The sequence below is a fragment of the Tinamus guttatus genome, unplaced genomic scaffold (assembly GCF_059628265.1).
Source record: "Tinamus guttatus ecotype Peru unplaced genomic scaffold, ASM5962826v1 Tinamus_guttatus_pri_ptg000288l, whole genome shotgun sequence".
Classification (NCBI taxonomy): Eukaryota; Metazoa; Chordata; class Aves; order Tinamiformes; family Tinamidae; genus Tinamus; species Tinamus guttatus.
In genome coordinates, this window is record NW_028288822.1 from 2,315,558 (window position 1) to 2,335,155 (window position 19,598).

Consider the following 19,598-nt stretch of genomic DNA (forward strand, 5'->3'; position numbering starts at 1 on the left):
AGGCTGATGACTCTACTAAGTATAAAACTGAGAAAAAGCACCCAAAGCTGTGCAGTCTCCAGTACTTGAATTAAACCAAGATTCCACTGGAGATCTTCCAATCTTCTGTCTGGGAAATATGCTGGATATGTAGCTTTAAGATCTCTCTTCATTTTATGTGTGTTTTGTTTTGTTTTCCTTTGACTCACAATTGCTGAAGTAGAACAAAATCAACCTAACACAGCAAATTGCTTTTAAGAATTAATAATGTTTAGATATCATGAGGTGGAGAATCGTACTAAATGCTCTGTAAAATCTTACATAGTTTGGTAGGTATCATAGGGAAGGACTAAGAGTCACAGGAGCAAATGTCCTCTCCTCCTCAGGCAAATTACCTGAAAAGTTTGAGCAATAAAATATCTAGGTTGTGAATGCAGGTGGTCTATTAGAACAAGGACAAAAGCATTCAGAAAGCATATTGCAATATTGTTTACCCTCAATAATGGAAACATTGGCAACTTTTCTAACATTATCAATGGGATTGGATCAGAAATCCTTTCTGCAAAGGAGATGGGAAGATTTAGAAAGTAAGTAAAATATGTTGTAGATTTGAAAGATGAGTATTAGACACAAAACTTGTAAACTTGTAAAACTGAGCATTCTTGACAGCTATGCTATATATTTTCAAATTTAGCAATTTTGTTTCTGTATATTCTGCAATTTTTGAGATGTTGCACTTGATGGGTGCTTTCAGGCAAAAACTTGCTAAAACTTTGCAATGTTTGTCCTGTTGAAAAAAGGAGAAAGATCCACGAGAAGCAGTGTTGTTGGATATAATGATCCCACTGATTAACCAGCCTTGATTACAATTTTGTAGCAAGTGGAAGAGCAGACAGTGCATTCCTGACGCAGCACTTCAGTTATGGTTTGGATCTTTTCTCATTGCTTGGGTAGACCAAGCACGGATATCAGTTCTGTGCACTGTCTTATATGCTCATACTTGTGGTATGCTGTAGTACTTCAAGGCACAGTCAACCTGTAAGATAACATCTGAAGTTCTTGCTGCATTCCTCCGGGGAAAATGCTTCCTAGAGCTGCACAACGAAAGCAGCTTATTTGAGCAGAGTGCCAAAAAAAAGTAAAAGGTGTGTGGAATAGAGAGTGCTGAGGTTTGAAACAGAAATTCTTCTGTAAGTGAATTCCCAACTCTTTGGCTGATCTTCCAAGAAAGCTGCAGCCTCAGATCAGTGCCTTGGAGCTGGCTGGACTTCTGATGAAAGCCTGGGAGGCGTGGGAGGCAATGTCCCCATTACTTCATTCCTCACATGTTTTGAAATGTGTGATTGCACTTTGTCTTTGCCACCAGTGCCTCCCCTCCCCGTGCTGCATGTCAGCATGTGGAAAGCTGCTCTGAATTTGAATTTGAGGTAGCCAAATCAAAGGGATGAAATGGGAAACTCAAAGACCTGTGGCTGGCGATGGCTGTCATGTAGCCACTCACAGCAAGCTCGCTCTGCCTCCCACCAGCTCCCCGCCTCCACAGCCTTGCTTAGCTCACCACCTCGGCTGCCCGTCTGGAGCAGCAACTATCCAACAAGCAACTAAAACCACCGTGAAGAAGCAGCCTGTGCTGGAGGAAACAACCTGCTGCGAGGCTGCAGCAGGAGGACCCAGGTACCGGAGCCATCTCAGCCAGCCCGTCCTCAGCAAATTGCACCTAACCCTCCCTCAGGCTCTTTCTTGGTGACTGCCATGGAATGAATGATTTTCTTTTAGGCTCACAAACTGTGCCAGTCCCAGACCTTGTCCTTTCCAAAATCTTGACAAGTAGAGGTAGAATGTAGAGCTTTTGCTGCCGCTTGCACAGAGTCAGTACTTCTCTGATCTCATTTTTGTTATTTCACGGGTCAGGTTAGTGAAAGAACACATGATGCTTCTTGCTATCCTCCGAGACGTAATTAAAGTAATTTCTTCCAATTTTCTGATTTCACAGGGTAAATTCAGCTGGCCAAAGGATGAGAAGCACTTCCATGTGACAGAAAACCACCTCCCATCAAGCCACCAGATGTGACATCTGAAGCAGCTATGTGAATATTCATCATGGTTCTTTGAGGTATGTCAGCAATGTTCTGGAGCAAAAGGCACTCATTTCAGAGCTTGACATACTTCCTGTTGTGTGAGTACAGTAACCTTTTTGAAAAGGCAAATGTGCACCTAAAATAAGCCTAGCCATTTCAGCTTGGTACTTTCTGAAAATGAAAGACCACATTTACAGCAGCTGTAGGAACTTAGGAGTGTAAACAGGGGCTAATGGTATTTGTAGAAGCTCTGAAGCAAGTAGATGGGTATCTAATAGGCACAAGAACTCTTATCAGTGCCACTTTGGACTCGCTATTATCCTTGAAATTTGACTGCTGAAAGCTATCTGCAATTTGAGAAAACATGAAAAATTCACTTCTCATTTTAAAATGTCATTAACAACTGCATCATATTTACATTGTGTATAAATGCTTTTAAATGAGTTAGCCCTTCTAGTGATTATTTGAAAATTTCAGGAATATTTTAATTTCAGCAATGTAGCATCCCTTTTAACAGCTATTTTAGAAGAAACCTTAAAGTATCTCCACTGCTTTTAATATGCCCCTGCAAATTCCCATAATGCTGCTTGAAACAGCTCATGGCTCTTAATTTATTACCTGTGGCAAATTTCCAGTTCATAATATAAATGCTTCCTTTTTAAAATTGCAGTTTAGAAACCTGAGTAATATCCTGTTTGACATATTGGCTAACCAATGACAAGCATGTTGTAATAGACGTACCTAATTTGGCTCTTTTCACATGACCCATACAGACCCATCTCTGAAGCTGGGAACCATTCACAAGTATATAGTGTTTCTGAAAACCTGATATGCTTATTTCCTATTTCTGCTGGTACTGAAAAAGCCAAACTGAAAAAGCCACAAATTGATTAACTTGGAGCCTGTTGCAACTCTTCATCCTCCCTTAGCATAAGTGTACTCAAAGGATAAGGCTGGGAAGTTTGCTTTTCAAGGCCTGTGAGTAAATAATACTTTATTCCAATTAAACCATCTGCACAATATAAAGCAGATCATTGCAAGGATGATCTAGCTTTAAGTGTCTTGGTCATGTTCAACACTGGATTCTATTTATAGAGAAGCAAATCTGTTCTTTGATTTGATGTATTTTTTATTCTCATACTTTTCTTCTAGATTAATTTTTCCAGAGGTCTTTCAGTATTCCCTAGAATGATATATATGTATATATATTCAAATACTGGAAATGCATAATTCCTGAAGCACATATGAGCATGTCATCTTAATTCATTTCTTATACAATCATAGGTATTTTCAGGCATGCATTTGAAAAGTGAAACTTTATATTATTGCAGAAACAAGATAGGACAAATGGAAAGAAGAAATGGAATTTTACTTTATTCCCCAGGGATTCTTTTCATCCTGGAAATGAAATTTACTCCATGCTATTAGATCACCTGTCCCTGCAAGTAAACTCATAAGACTTAGGCAATTAGTAATGTAGACCGAACACATTAAAATAAACGCAAAGAAAGGTTTATTTTCAAAAGATTCAGTTAAATGTAATGAAATCGATGTAAAATTCAGTCTGAAACATGATGCCCATGTTATGAAAAGATCTGAGCAGAAAATATTATTTATATGAATCCCCACTCAGATGTCTATGGCTCTTCCTTATGAAAAAGGGGCTTTTCCTGGCAGTAAGAAGATTTTGCTCTTTCTTTACCCCTTAAGTCACTGAATATAACTATATTAGTAAAGCTTGATCTCATGACAGCTAACACTTTAAATAATTTATCAAGTTCATTTCATTATCATATTTCATGTAATGTTATTGGATGATATGTTAATTTAAATAATTTTGGTAACTACTTCAAAAAGCTGACAGGTCTAATGATGGCTTTAGAAATCTAGTTACTGTATTAGAGACCTAATTCACATGCTACATAAGAGCAAGTGGCCTCAGTTCTTCAGGAGAAAAGTAATCAAAAGATTAAAGTGTAATCTGGAAATCCAGCAAATGTAAGGGTCTGCGAATATTTATCATAGAAGCCTTGACAAGCCAATAAGTCACATGAAAAATTGATTTCAGAGCAAATCCAATTATCTTACATCTTAATTTTGTTGAAATGGAGAAAATTATACTTTTTTTTAAATTCATGTTATTTAAAATGCTTCTTCTATCTGTCCTGTTCATGGCTGTATATTAGATATCTCTGGATAATTCTGTGAAATTATTTGCATTGGAACCGGAGAATGTTTCCTCTTGAAATGAGGAAATGTTTTTTAAAAGGCATACCTTCTTAAGGAAGCTTTCTAAGGCAAATTTACCTCATGCAATCAGGTAACGTCCATGTGTGTGTCTGCCTGTCTCCAGTTTATAACTGCTGAATTCGTTAGTTCAAATCTAACGAGGGTAATAGTTGTGTTCCTGCAGGTCTTTTGGAAATAGATGGCAAGATAAAGAAATAAAAATACACTGGTGCCCATCCAGAAGGAAAGGTTTGACTGTGACCTGAAGCCAGTTTACAGATAAGGACTATGAATGTCCAGCTGGGGATAAGTTTTATTCAATTTTATTCCAAAGCCTAGCCATAGGAAATCATGCTTTTCTGTTGCTTTAATATGTTTGCAATTAGCTACTTAATTAAAGTATTGCTGCCTGCTTTCTTTCAAGCACAAACCTGCAGAGTAAACGGTCCAGCCCATGCTGGCTAGTGCTCTGACCGCAGCCCGTGTGCGGGAGACGTGGGACAAGTGTCGGCGCTTCCTGGTAGCGCCCGCTTGTGTGAGATTCCTCTTTCCTCTCTGTTTGTGCAGGGCAGCACAACTGGTACAAATTAAACGTATAAATTTTGATGACTGGAAGACAGTAACTCATTTTGAGATTTTTTTTTTTTGCTCTCCTGACTTCCCCTCTGACTGTGCGTTTTGCTTCAAAGGCAGTAATGTTGTGACTGATTTGCTTCCAGATGTTTGATTCAAAGCATTTTCCTTCAGTAACTAGTACTGCCTGACAAGGCTTAAAAGAAGATCTCGCCATGCCCTGAAAGCACTTAACTGACTTCCTGATGTTTTTTCCTACAATCAAATGGGTTATTGGAATTTTCCAACCCTAAATTTATTTCCAGTCAAAAAATTAAATATATACATATTAAAATGAGACAAAGCACAGATGTAACAAGAATTAACATCAAAATCCAGTGGCCAACAAGACATGCAAGCCCACAGAAAAATTGAAGTAATTATTATCATACTGCTATCTGAGGTTAAATATTATATATAAACATAGAAGATATCAATATAGAGGTTACATTCTTATCTATGGGACTATAGGTGTGGGTTTTTTGTTTTTCCTGGATACAGCTTTTTGCATGGGAGAGGGCTATGTCAGTGTGAAAGAAGGTTGAATTTGAGAGCTAAATTTGGAAGGCTTGTAATAAGCATACTTACAAATACTTCATGTTATGACTATACATTATTTGTGCAGAGGCAGCACAGCTATAGGTTAACACATCTCTGACTTCTCCACACTGAGATGGGGGAGTTCAATAATTCTGAGCAATCCTGTTCACAAACATAAGAGAATCCTTGAAGCAGGGAAGCCTTATAGTCCATTGGCTCTCATCGTGTAATACCACAGCACTGAGAAGAGGAAGTGGTGTCTGTTTCTGGAGTGGGGAGAGAAAAAAAAAAAAAAACATTTCTGATAAATATTTAACTTACTAAATTCAATTTAGTTTGCCTCATGTAGTTCTGCAGAGCCTTCTTTGAAGTTACCACAAAATCTATAATTTTATCTCTCTCTGTCATTTGCTCTATTAAGCAAAGAGACGAGGTTTTATCAGTACTGAAAATCTTAAAGTCATTACAAAGCATTAATGGGGAATAGAGTAGACTCCAGGAGCAAGCAGCACAGCCTGAGGAAGTATGAGGAGTCCTCTCTGCCAAGAAGGAAAACTCTAGAGCTGTGTCTTTCTTTGGGACTCCTATGGTCCATTCAGAAAATGGCAAACAGCTCAGTGCATCCTCCAAGTGTGAAGACAAGTGTCTTCGGTGAAAACGGAGCTGAAGGTGTGCCCAGGCATGGGGAGGGATCTTTAATCTGTATCTATAAAGTGTGTCTTAGGAGAATCACCCTTCTCCTGAGATGTGCTCAATCTCCTTATCAGCAGAACTGTTTTGCCTTACCTTGCTCTTATCCATTTTCCAGTTTACAGTCTTTTCCTATCCGATCTATGCAGTCTGAACCATGGACCGTTGAGTGCATTGGATCCTGTTTTTACCAAATCTTGTCATATTCACGGAAAAGTGGATAGAACTATAGAAACAGTGATGAAAGTGAGCAGAAAATAATAAACTAACTCTACGTTCCCGTGTCAGCTGTTCAAATTTCATCTATTTTTAAACGTCATCAACAAGAACTTGTTCTTTTACAGCTTAAATATAAAGGCTTTTATGTCGAGCCACCTGAAAAGACTGAACAATGGTTTATTACCCAGAGAACTCTGTTCAAATATGATTTCTGCATAAAGATAATGAGGATACTTTGAGATCTTTTGGCAGTTTGCCCTCATAGTCCATTTATCACTAAAGGAAGTGGGCTAAGATCCTTAGTAAATGTTAAGTATGTTCCCGCTCATGTTAATGCAGCTACACCAGTTGAAACTGTGCCATCAATGCTTTAATTGCAGTTGTGTGCAACACGATCAAGTGAATTAGGCTTCACATGGCTAGAAACTCTTAAATTGCCAAAGGAGTGTCTGAATTCTATCTCAATCAGCCCATTAGCATCTCTGTTTTCTTTCCAATATCTCACTTCAAATTTCAGACATCAAGATATTTTTGAGATTTTTCTTGGATATCATGAAGACATTTTTATTTTCTGTTTCTTTTGGGATCAGCATAAGGGGAAATAGTCCTACTTGGCATCTGTCAAAGTATTTTCTTCTCAGAAGTCTGCAGGGCTGTTGCCCAAAAGTCTGTTCGCACATTTACACAGCTCTGCTCTCTTCCTGGCCTCCTAGACTAATGATTGATTTAGGGGGCCAGCTCCATTCTTTGTGCTTAATTAAAGTCTATGCTGTCCTCCTTTTCATCATATTGTCTTTGAACTCCCAGAAATCTTCATACAGTATGTAACTGGGGTTGTAATTAAATTCTTCAGTTCCAGGATCTGCTTTCTTACTATTAACCATGTTTTTTTCGCCTTTATAACAAAGCTTTCCAGATCCCTCTGTGACTTTTTGTGCAGACATTTGCCTACTGAGGCTTCCTAATGTTTCTGGTCTCAGTTTCCAGAGTTTGAAGAGCTTCAGTGCATTGATGGTCCTCTCATTCCTAGGCACCCTTGCAGTCATACTGGTTGTTCTGCTACTGTAGAAACCTTCTTTTCTGATTTTCTTCAGTGTCTGGCTTCTCCATAGCCAATTAAAATGCTTGCCAAGAACTCTAAGTAGTCACAGCCTTACTAGTCCCATGTTCTTGAAATTAGCTTGCTAATTCTTGCCTTACCAGAATGCACAGGCTTAGCATATTCTGTAGGAACACACTTGTGCTTTCCAGCATCTATTACAATGCCAAGGGAGCACTGAGGTTTGAGTGCTGGTTCATAAACAACTTCATAATGCTGATGTGTGCTAAGGGGCAACCATTCCTAAGGAAAAGCTTGTTAACTAATAATCTTTTTCTCATCAGTAAGCAGTTTGTAAAGCTTTTCCCATTTGTACGGTTAACAGGCCTTGATAAAATAAATTTGATACGAAACAAGGCTTTAAAGGGCTCTAAAATGCAATAATGATTCATAGTACTTCTGTATGAATATTTGGTATGTTTGAATATATCTATGAATATACTAACTATCAAAAGAAAAATGGTTCAGCTTCAAGAATCAAACTGATGAGGATTCCACAGCAGCTATGTAAGGTATCTTCAGCTAGTTTATCACAGAATAACCTGGGGTTTCATACGGAGACAAACATTTTGAGCGGTGGATAAACATAACATTACATCTGTCTGCACAGGATTTCCTGAAGTCCAGCTATTCATACAGACTTACAAATCCTAGATGTTATTCTGTGTGTGTGTCCAGTTATTCAGGGCACAAAGTCACCTCCGAACCTTAGTATGCATGTTTAACTTTAGAAATACTGATGGTCCAAAAGAGCTCTGAGACCTTCATATAACATACAAACTTGTAAGTCATAAACATATAACATATATGTTTAAGCATTTAAGTAAGGATTACAGCATAGAGGCCTGCCAAAATATGGTTCTAACTAAAATACATAGGTGAAGGTTAGTTGAAGATTACTTCGGGCTAAAACAGCCGCTCTTCAGAACAGAGCTCCACAAAGAGGTCTTAAAATCCTGGTTTTAACATAAAACCGTGTCACAAAATGACATTACAGTACTTTCTGCATTTTCCAGAATGCCACACTGAGTAAGATCAGTGTAGCTTAATCCATTTTTCATCGACTTTTATCTTTGTGTTGTCTTTAATCTGGCTCATTACTTCCCTAAGAGAGGGGGAAAAAGCTTTGTGTTCCACTATCCCTTCCGCTTCAACTTCTCTAAAACATGACCACTGCATAATGTAACAAGAAGAATAAAAGAATAGCAATGCCAGACTTAAATACTGACAAATTTCAAATAGAGCAGGAACCCTGCTTCCCTACCCTGGAAGTACTCTATTTGAAAAAAAAAAAAAAAGAACTCTAAGAAACTATATTATGTGTTTGGTGGCAATTAGGTTTTTTTTCAACTTGCCAACTTTTCAACTTCAACAATCAACTTTTCAAGCATTTTTATTGCAAAAAGCACAGCTCACATAATTTGAAACATTCAAAACAGTAATATAAGAACTTTATTTTTATTTCACTGCTCAAGTTAAATGAAATATGTGAAGTCTTGGAAGAGCTTAAGTAACAGAAAGTTATTTTGACTTAAATTAGCATAGATGTTTTTAGAGATAGAATGTTTTTTGTAGCTGTCACTGGCTTATAGAGAATCTTCTTTATCTACAAACTCAGAAGGATTTAGTTTAGTGCTGAACAATGTCATGTATATGTTCAATACAATGTGCTATGCTTGTATGTGTCAAGTATATGTTCAGTATGTTGAAAGCATCTAGACTGAATTAAAATAAACTGCATTGTGAAAACAAAGAAGTATAAATGAAACTTAATATAAAGAAATGCTTCTTATAACTCCTCTTATAAGCTTGCCATAGAAGGATCTTTACTGATAGTGGCAGAATTTCTCTATTCAGGATGACTCTCTCTCAAAAATAACGGCCAATTTCTTCTTTTTCTGAGTTAAGTAATATGAAATTACCTGGCAACCGTGAAGAATGATACGGCTGAGATTCCACCTTCCCTGGGATTTTGCTTCTGTAGCTACTGTAATTAATAATTATGTAGTCATTAGGATTAAATGAAAGTGTCACATTGTGAAAATCTACTTCATTAACAATAACAGCAAAGGTGACAATGTGCCTTGCTTACAAACCAGTGTGATGACAGTCATTATGCTTTTTTTTTTTTTATGGCAACTGGTGTGGTCGGAATTTTCTATGCTCCTAGGAACCGCAGCAACATGTGCTGAATCATCTGGATATATAATCAGAACATGAATATAATTATACACACACGCTCTTCTGACTCCACCTCCATGAGAGCTGCTGCTGTATTGCTCTTGTGGAAATGAGGGCCATGTCCCTGGTGTGGCCTCATGCCGATTCCTTGGGAAATCAGAATTTGGGAAAGGACTTGTTTTATATTAGGGTCCTGCCATGCTGTGGCATCAGAAACAATTATAGTCAGAAAAGTTAAGAAAATCTGATTCTGTATGTTTAAAATTTTCTTACATCTAATTTTGTCCTAAATCCACATATATTCACTATCCCTACCAGTTGCCATGTACAGAAACAGGCATTGGCTTGGAGGTACAGAGGAATTTTAATACAGTTAATAATGTTCCTCAGAGTTGAAATGCTCATCTGATCATTGCACATTCATACCGAGATAATATTGAAGCCTTCATTCAGCATCCAGCGATGCTGTATTTACTAAAAAACAGGGTTTTTTGCCCCTTCACTTCCCTTAAGACTGATTATGTAGTCCCATTTTGTCTTATACTGCACAGTGATTATGAATCTATTTAATCTATTAATTATACCAATGCAAACATTTCTTTTGATAGTGATTTCAGAATTGCCCGTACTTAACACCGCAAGCAAATTTTGCCTTTCCAGTACCAACCACCTACTTCCTAAGCATCTGATTAATTCATCTGATCTATAGCATTCAAAAAGTACCTATTGCCATGGCATAATTAAATTTTCCAATCAAGGGAGCATCTAAAGAACTAAGATAGATAGCCAGCTAGTGAAGGATACAGCTGGTGTAACCCTCCCTCAAGAATACATAGCCAAAGCACTTAGGAACCCAACCAGCCCATGAAGGGGGCTTTAAACAGAGAAGAAAAAATAAGGCTGAAGTTACTGGGGATGAGGAGGTGTTGCTACCAAATGAGAGCATGGAGTCTTGCTGGATGACAGATGAAGCTGGGACAACTGCTGTGGTCACCACCACAGTGCAACCCCCTCATATTTGGTTTTGCCTTGTGTCAGTAGGGTTGTACACAGGGCAGTTTAGCAGTGAGTAGTAGCCAGGTAAACCTGGCTTTGAGCTGCTTGTTTTGGTGTAGTATTAAGGAAACAGTGTTTTGCTTTGTAGCTCAAACAGGAAGAAAATAAGTGTATTCTAAAAACTAGCAAAATATGGCCGATAGTCACATCCACCAAACAGTTCCTTACCACTTGAGAAACACAGGTAAATGTGAATATAGTTGCAAAAGCATTTAAATGCAAGACTCAAAGCTATGAGTTTGAAAAAACGATGTTATGAATATGGATACAGATGATGGAATTGATTTCTAGCAACATTTGCAGCATGTCTATCCATTCCCTAGGCAGCAGCTTGAGTTTTCTTCAGACTAGCTTCAATATTCTCCATTGCAGTAAGAAAGATTGTCTTTTTTGTGGTCACTGATGACTTTCCTTTACAAGTCGTTTGCTCTTCCTGCTGCCCTTGTTTCACTTCATTGAGTCTCTAATGAGACACTACGAGCTCCTTCTCATGTTGAGAATTATTCTTCAATCCTTGGATAATACTTACATGGGCAGACACAGCTCTAATCAGTTACACAGCTGTGACCATGTCACGTAAATGGAAACTTATCTCACACCAGCAAATAATAAAAATAATCCCTTTAGGCCTTGCTGCTCCCCCAGCAATTCACACCTGCCTCACACCCAGATAATTTAATCTGTGGAGGCTTCAGGACTCTGTGTATATCATCTCTTCTCTTTACCATTTACTAGATAGCTAAAGTTATCTCCACCTCCTTCTGCCTGAGTCCCATGACCCACTTAATCCATTTAAATCCTGCTATTTTTTTTTTCCTACTAAATCCTCAGCTTCAAGGCCCTATGTATCACCTCTTAATGTAACTAACTCTCTCCAGCACAAAATTGCTGGGGTGTTTTGCTAAGAATCGGGAGTACTACTAAAGGCAATGTGTTATTAGTCCTTTGTCTGCTGCTTATGATTCCACCATAAGATGGGCTTTGTGCTTTTTCTTCTAACTCTGCCAGTCTACCTGTTAGGTGAATTCCTTTGATGCCGAACCTCCAGACAATCTGTTTATTTTAATAAGCCATCTTCAGTAAACACAAGCTAATATTTTTTCAGATGATCTGTATCATCAAATCAGTAATCTTTTTCTCTCTGTTCTAACCTCAGCTCCATTTATTTGTATTACTTATTTCATTTTTCTTCTTTTTCCTATTTGTCTTTTTTCTTGACGAGATTGTTGTTTTGGGGAAAAGCTAAAATAACTCTTGCTTTCCATCTAAATCTCCTTTAATCCTTTTGGACAGCGTATTCCATAGTTATAAACCTGCTGCTTTATAAGCTGGATCTTCATCTCTGCTCACAGGTTTCAGCTGTCTGCTCCATAGGAGGGGTACCAGGATCTCACAAAGATGAAGCACCCACAGAAATCACTTGCACCCAAACTCATTGAGCCTTCGAGACTGGGCCTGGATCCAGAGTATTCAAAGAATGGAGAAAAGGTAGGATATTTCACAGGAGATGTTTAATAGCAGGAATTTGTTAGTAGCAAACAGCGAATGATGTAGTAATGCATCAGCATCACAGCTCCTGAAGGTATGATGCTCATCAACATGAGGGCCAGAGACATCCAAGCTGCTCTGACATCTGTCTCTCTCTTTAGGAGAACCTTTTGCTACCTAGAGTAAATGAGGGTACGTGTGGAAGCTGTTGTTATTAATATTGCTGCTCTTATGCCTTATTTTGCTCACTGCGGCCTGCACGGTCACATAAAGAATATCCCTGCTGTGACTGCTATTTCTGCTGAGGGAAACTTTCTGTCTTGTTCTGTCCAGAGTTTTTGTAGCTCTATATTCTTCTTTGTTGGTATTATTTACGTCTGCAGACATTTCCCTTTGTAGAACTGTATATTAATTTCTAAAAGTAATGCCATTTGAAACGAGAAGTTAATCTCTCCCGTAGCAACCTTTCATCCTCATCTATATGTATATGCTGCACTGTGCAGAGTTTCCTTTATCTTGTAAAGTGATAGAATAAGTGCAACATACAATTTTGTTGTTTGATGAGTACAGAAAAGTTATTTAGTTATTAGTAATAGTAATTTTACTATTAGGAAGGGCAGAACTAAATTTCAGCCTGTAAATCATTAATCTGGTCATTCTAGGGAAAAAAGAATATGGGGAAGTTGCTTTGAGCTCTCCTCCTTTGCATATACTCTTTCTGAATGATTTTATCAAGTATTGTATTTGAAAATATATATATTTTTTTGCTTTTTATTTCTTTTATAACAGGAATTATTTTGATTTTTAACATCCACTAAATGGGATCCACTAGTCTGAGAGATGGAAAAAAAGGGAGATACTTTTTCATCTGGAGAGAGTGAATAGACTTCTGTTTTTCAAAGGAGATCCATGATCAAACTAATTTTACCTCAGCAAAAAATGTAAATACTTTTTATTCAATCAGGATTAATTTATGTTTTTCTCAATTTATTTTCAAAGTCTAATAACACATTTCTAGAAACATATTTCAGCTTTCTCTTGAAGATCTAGAAAACATATAATTAATCTAAGCAAACTAATCCAAAAATATGGTCTAAAAATTCATCATCTCACTATGCACTTCCTGTGTTTAGAATTGTGTTAGAAAGGACTAATCAAGTAATTTCATAAATACATCAAAGCTCAAAGCTCATTCAAAATCTCTTATATCTCTATTCTGCTGGTAGGAATTAGTCATGAATTATTTCATCCACCTAAGGTATATAAAAGAATATCTAAATTCATTGAACTAGTTTGTTTTGAGGGACTATAACACTGCAATGGTATCAACTGGGAAAAAAAAAAAAAGGATTCTGTTAATTATATGTATTTAGTAACTCTTGTTGCAAGGACAAACATAATTCTACAAGCCAGGGGTATGACTTTGCATGTAGACTTCAGTGCAGACCAAATGCATGAGTTGCCCTAGGATTAGGGCTAAGGGTTTATAAGAACATAAACAGCAAAGATGGACTATGTACTTATGGCAAAATGTGATCAATTTTCAACCAAACTTATGTTTAGACTGGACGTTTTGCAGTGATCCAGCGACACATTGGTCACATTTAGTTAGATGAATTTACAGCTATTTGTCTTCCTGACACGGTACAAAATATTTTGGTAAAACTTGCTTTAGCTTGCAGTATGACCAGGCGTAAGAAGGGAGATGGGAAAGATTTGCTATTCGTATTGTAGCCATGGGGAAATAGAAGCAGATGAGGTTACACAACTCGCTCAGGATCACGGAACAGGTTGGGACTAGCACCCAGACACTGCTCCATGGCACAGGCTGATGAAAACAGCGTGATTACATGAGGACAATATAGAACATAAGCTGTTTATGCACAGAAATCCCCAGTGCTTATAGCTTGCTTATTTCCCACATAAATCAAACAGTATTTTATGTCAGTTTTCACCAAGTTTATACGAAGTCTTGCTTCAGTATAAATTCAGCTGTTATTGTGGTATTCTGATTACATAAGTATTATTTCTTATTCTTAGGCATCTGATTAGCTTTATTGTGTGCACCCTGAGATTTGTACTGAATATATTTCTGGTCCAACTCACATAAAAGGTCACTTTCTTGATTTAGTTTTCTCTTCCGGCTTATTGCTGATGGATTTCTTTCCACTCCACAGACATTTTCATGTCATTGTTTAATGACATTTAAATTCTTTGCAGTTCTGCATACATTTTCACCCTACAGAACTAGTTATCAACTGCAGCACCTGTTTCCCAGAATATTGCATTTTATTGCTAATTTTGACTTGCCTCGTGTGCTGCTAATGAATGGAATGGTAACGCTATACTGTAATTCACACTGCACGAAGAGCGCGTATCGCATTTTCCGCAGCAGGCGGAAGCTGAATTATCTCCATGTTCCTGGATCCTCAGCAAGATTCGAGGCTGGAATGACACAGGCTGGGCAGGCTATGGCACTCCACAGCCCTGTGTTAGCACGCACTTCATAGGCCCTCAGAGCCACAGCTGTCGTTTTCTTTTGTTTAGCTGCCTAACAATTGCAATGCATTTTCCAGACACCCACTTAAACATGTCCCATAAGTAGCAGAGAATATTTATATACATCCATAAATATATATAGATATGCACCTTTGTAAGACTATGCAGTTGCATATGATTTCAGATAGGGATGGGAACAAAAAAAAAACATAGATGTAGCAGATCTTGAAAGCCTGGGTTTTGTGCAAGAGGCATAAAAGTGCCTCGAAGCACCTTGGTTACACTTAACATGCTATGCAGGTGCCTAAGGTGGGAAGCTAGCACTCTCGTGTCAAGAAAAAAGGCTGCTGCAGAAGCAATTCAGGGCATTTACCCCAGGTTCCTGCTGTGAACAGCCATCCGGAGAAGCCTTCTTCCTGACTGTAGTAGTGGTGAGTGATTGTGCTACCTTGATTGTATCACAGTTGTAACTGCACGTGATATAAAAGATGCACAAGCCAGCGGGTGTTCGCATGATTATGGCATCGGTAACGCGGCTCCTGCCTCCTGCTCTGCGCTGCCCGGCAGCTCGGCACGGCTGCGCCTTCCCTCCTGCTCACGCTGCTCCTGGGCCAGGGCTTGGGGCCCGGCCTTTTTCCTCCAACACTGAAGAGGAGGAGGAGGGAGAGCTGCAAACAGACTTCCTCCTTTTCCTTTTGGTAGCTGTATATCGGATGTCTTATCAGAAAGAGGGCATGGATCCTGGCCGTTGTTTGCCAAGGAGCAGATAATTGCCTCCTCTACTGCAAAGCTCAGGGGTTGACTTAGAGTATGTTGTGCTGGCAGGTCTGCAGCAACCTCGAATTAACGCTGTCAACCTGGGCATGGGAGCAATTTCCTTTTCAGGAGAAATCAGAATACAGCTTTCCTCTCCCAGCCCAGTGTTTTAACTGCCACGTTATAGTATCCAGGATCTTTTGTTTGACTTTGCTTCAGCCTAATTATTTTCGCTTCTCTGGCTCACAGAGGTTCAGTTTTTAATAGATGGGGTAGAGAAGACTCCTAGCCAAATTACTGGGTAATGAGGAAGGCCTGAGGAAGGAGAGTAATTATATTTCCTAGCTATATTCTTATGTAAAAGAGCACCACTGCCTCTGACTACGGAAAATCATGGTGGTGAGGGGAAGTCTCTGACGATTGGGAAAGACTGACATTATGCCCCTCTTTCAGGGAACTTGGTGGGTTTCAGCCTCACTGCAGGCCCTGGAGCACTCATCAAGCTCATCCTTTAGGAATACACGCAGGACAAGGAAGTACTCTGGAAACCACGCTTTATCGGGGCCGTCGACTGTAATTCACTGTGGGGATGGCCACAGCACACCGAATGCAACCTGGGCTTCAGCATGGCTTTTGAGACCTCCTGCCTTGCTCTCATTTGGGAGCTGGGAAGCACAGGCTGGAGGGCTACCAGGGGGTCCAATACCTGTGGCACCCCTGGGTTCAGAGTCATGACCATCTGTCTGGCAGCCAGTGCCTGGCAGAGGACTCCAAACTCAGTACTGGGAGCTGCTGTTCCCTAGCGTTTTCGTTCAGTGCACTGCCAGCACACTGTCAGGACTCTGCGCAGGCTTCGCAAGCAACGGGCAGCGCGGCAGCCCAGCAGAAACGGACCGCAAATACCACGGTGTGTGCCAGGCTGCACGGGCCCCGCACGTAAGCGACTGCCAGATCGCTTTGTGTTCACAAAGATGATCATGGCTCTTCCCCACGCTGACCAAGCATATAATTTTTGGAAATTAATCACCTTCTGCTAAAAGCTTTGCTGAAGATACTTAACGTCCAAGGATTTGTGGCTACACTCTTTCCACACATATAACTGGCTTGGAAGTGAATGGCATTGGCGTGCGTGTGGAGTGCAGGATCGGGAACGGGCAACATACTGCACAGTGTGAGTCTTTCCGGGCACATAACTTGAAACAGAAAGAAAGAACACAAACTGTCCAAGCGTTCCCAGCGATGTTTGTAACAGCCCAAACCAGGCGTCTATGGCTGAGCATGATTGCTTCGGGTAAATTCAAATATCACCCCTGCTACCTTTGTCAATGGGTTTCCTCATCATAACCGGTAATGTTCTTTTGTCCACCATTCAGTGCATTTCTTTAAAATAAGCTTTTCTATCTAAATAACATCACACTGAAATCTCTTGAGTTGGTAAACAAAAAGCTGTTATGCATCTAAATGACTTGCCACATCTTTCTGAGACTGTTAGAAAAGCCTATTAAGCAGTTTTCAATAATTTAACAACTTAGATGTGGGCAGATTTCAGAATGCTAAGAGTTTTATGTGCAATCTTTCTGCTTAAAGTTTCTTCTTGTTTTCTTACTGTGAACTAGTGCTTAATTATACTAAGCACAAAACTATACCTACAAAGGAAACCTTCCATGGTATTTTAAGCCAGAGAGGAAATTTTTATACGTTTCATCTTCATGTCTCCTTTAGGTCTTATCTGTGAGTCTGGTAGTCTATAAGGTTGTGCCCAATTATATCAGGGTTGATTTGCTATCTATATCAAACTAAGTATACAAAGCCACAATATAGGCTTTCGTTCTTATCCTGATATTGCCTCATTAGCTACAACATTGCACAATTGTATCAGCAATATCTGACTCTTAGCTATAATAATTCACTAGAATGATGTCATTTAAGCTGTCATGTTATAAATAGGAGGTGCCTCAGCCACTGTACTTTATGGCAATTGCATTTTTATAACTGCTTTGAACTTTTTTATTTTTTTCTTTTAGGAGTCCTATGAGTTTCTAATATAATACAACTCCCAAGGTGTCTTTGCTTCCTAACAGTAATTCAGAGGGTCAGTGCAAAGCCTACTAACCTACACCTTCAGGTCATAGATACTTTTGGAAAGGAGTGTGCAGATAAGATTTTTTATCTTGCAATATTCTGTCATCTTTAAAAATCCTCCTAGTGATAAGGGTATAATTATATGCCTGCTGCATTTTTTTGTTCCTGCTTTTATTCTCTTTCCTCTGCTTCCCTTTCCCCTGCCATTATTCCTCTTGCCATTCCCACCAGCACTTATTATTCCTTATGTGAGCTATAGGACTGATATTCTGAACTAAGGGCTTCTTCAAATGCAATTCAGGTTTTTTGTGTGTGTTGATAGTTACTCTGTGTGCTTGGTCCCTTGCTGAAATCAAATTATTGTAATCTGTTCAGCTCTAGAATTTATGTATCAGTCTGGAAAGATTAGTATTTTACAATTACCGTCCATAACTCTGCCCTTGACTATATTTAATAATCTCTCATTTTAGCAAACCTTGCTATTACTCTTCCTGCTACCATTTGTTCATACTGAATGTTGCAGGATCCGAAAGCAACTTCTCATGTAAATTGGGTTTTTGTTTGTGCCCTGTCCTCAGACAAGAGGAAGCTCAGCTTTCCCCCAGGTCTCACCATAGCCCAATATCTTCTCTTTTCTTCTGGGAACATCTGCTAGTCTAAGATTTGTGTTTAGGCACTGGCTCTCAAGCTGCTGAATCAGCCTTTTCTCCTTTCTTTGCTTCTTTTTCTTTATTTTTCTTTTCCTCTTTTCTCTTTTCTTTTCTTCTTTTCTCTTTTCCTCTTTTCTATTTTCTTTTTTCTTTTCTTTTCTCTTTTCTTTTTCTCTTTCTCTTTTCTTTTTTTTTTTCCCTGTTCCTCTGTCAACCTGTGTTTTGGCTCTAGCTAACTCAGCTGACCAGACCTGCGATCCCATCACTCCAAATATATATTGTCCCCTTACTGTTAAAAAAAATAAAAGAAGTCAAAAACAAAAGGGGGGAGGGGGAAGCTTTCAATTCTAAATTTCTTGGAACTTGTTCTAGCATCAATTTTGCAAGTTCGAGTTTCCACAATATTTCTGAATGGGAGGAAGATGCAGCCAGGAAAGAAAAAAACACCTAGTGAGGACTGATACTATTGCCTAAAGTATATCGCTTAAAAAAGAAAAAAAAAGTCAAACAAGTATGGAAGCTTAAAAATAAAATCTCTCTACAAATGTTATTTCTGTTTTTCCCCACTCCTAATTGCTTTGCAGATTTGTAATTCACTGCTTGCAAAGGTTCCTCAAACTTGTTCTACTGGTTTCCAGAAGCAGGCAGACTTGTTTCCCTAAGCCCTTCAGTATACCCATGGCATTAATTTCCGAGCCTGCTCCCGCAGCGAATCCCGGGGCGCTGCGGAAAGGCAGCGGATGGGCGCTGCGCCTCGGAAAGGCAGCGGATGGGCGCTGCGCCTCGGAAAGGCAGCGGATGGGCGCTGCGCCTCGGGCCGGGCCCAGCGCGGTGCCCGGGACGTGCAGCTGAGGGGCTGTGCTGAAGCCACTGCAGCGCTCAACACTCAGGCCCATGGTCATGGAGGAGTCCCGGGGAAAGCGCCTTCGTGTGAATAATTCTGCCAGCCCTGCCAAGTCATGTTTTAATGACATTTTTTGCTCCCTTTTGGCCCAATCCAGGGAGAGCTCTGGCCCTCTGCCCCCACGCACGCTGGCTGCTCCGGGGCCTGCGAAGGGTCACAAGTGACTCCAGCTCATTTTTTCGCCTGTTAAGGCCCACGGGACTATCTGTTGGGCTCCGGGGGCAGAAGGAAGGTTGAAGAGCATAGCTTGAAGAACTCTTGGTGTAAGTAGACGTGGTGCCAGTGGCCTTTACGCTGGTGTGGCCCTGCCTATAGGCAGGGATGTGCCACTTCAGCCTGCGAGGGGCAGGAGAAGAAAGGGAAAAGAGCCCCTCGTCAGAACATTGTGTGCAGCCTGGTGAATTCTCATCTGAGAGGGGCCATCTCGGTGTAAAATGAGGGGGAACAAAAGGCTCTTGGGGCTGCGCCCTTGGACACAACCGCCGCTAACGGCAGCGGGCGCGCGGCTCCCGCCCAACGTCCCGTAACGGACCCAA